We start from the raw sequence: 930 nt of genomic DNA, 5'->3' as shown, positions 1-930 counted from the left end.
GCGCTGCGGGAAGCGGCCTCGGGAACGGCCGCGCCGCTCCGCCCGCCGACGGCCGCCGGGCGGGACGCGCGCCGGGGCACGGCCGGGCCGGGCGGGGGTGCGGAGAAGCGCGGAGCGGCGTTTAAAGGTCCCCCTCCACCGCCATTTTGAAGGGGAGAGGGGCGAGCGCGAGGCGCTCGGTGGGCTCGGGCCCCCCGCGGGCGCGGGGCGAGGAGCGGCAGAGGCGCGGGGCGCACAAAGTTCCCGCGAGGCCGTTCGGGCGGGGCGGGCGCGGGGAGCGCAAGTCGGGGCCGGGCGTGCCGCGGGACGGGGCTCCTAGCGGGAGCGCGCCGAGTTGCGCGCCGGGCAGCCCCGCGCATCGCTCCGCGACGCGACCGGAGGGGCGCTGCTCCCCCCGCGCTGCCGTCTCCCCGCCGCGCCTGCCTCCTGCCTCCTGCCGCCGCCTCCTCCTCCCTTTTCCTTCTCCTTCTCCTCCCTCCTCCTCCTCCCTCGCCGCCTTTTTTCCCCGCATCCAAACTTCGGGAGCCCGGAAAAACCCTGCGGGCCCCGCGCTCCGCCGGCAAAACGTCCCCACCAGCTGCGGGCCGACCCGCTCTGCCCGCCGGCGGACGCCGCCGCCCCTCGCCTCACCTGCGGAGAGTTTTTCCAGCCCTCCGCCGTTCCCGGGGCTCCGGCTCCCCAGCGCTCCGCTCGCCGCCTCATTCCAATATGGCACGGCCCAGCAGAGCGCATGCGCCCGCCGCTGCCTCTCCCCCCCCGCCCCTCCGCCCTCCTCTCCCCTCCCCTCGCGGCTTTTCGGGCGCTCCGGGTCTCTCCCGAACCCGCCGCCTTTCCCCCGTCGCGGCCCGGCTGCCCCCCCGTTCACCTGCTCCAGCCGCTAACGGAAGCCGCGCGGCGGCGGGGAGCACCGACATCTCAGCGCGTCCTTCC

At 77.1% G+C, this 930-nt stretch overlaps 1 protein-coding gene across 2 annotated transcripts in view; it reads right to left on the bottom strand.

The window, feature by feature from the left end:
• Positions 1 to 713, bottom strand: part of SFMBT1 (Scm like with four mbt domains 1) — a 62,603-nt gene extending 61,890 nt beyond the window's left edge. For both annotated transcript variants that reach the window (XM_042885475.1, XM_042885476.1), the window contains exon 1: positions 631 to 713. The gene's annotated coding sequence lies outside the window, so the exon portion shown is untranslated. The remainder of the gene's footprint in view (positions 1 to 630) is intronic.
• Between the last annotated feature and the right edge of the window lie 217 nt (positions 714 to 930).

Source organism: Lagopus leucura, unplaced genomic scaffold (assembly GCF_019238085.1).
Source record: "Lagopus leucura isolate 7727_CA_CO unplaced genomic scaffold, USGS_WTPT01 Super-Scaffold_100050, whole genome shotgun sequence".
Taxonomy (NCBI): Eukaryota; Metazoa; Chordata; class Aves; order Galliformes; family Phasianidae; genus Lagopus; species Lagopus leucura.
This window is presented reverse-complemented; position numbering and strand designations above follow the sequence as displayed.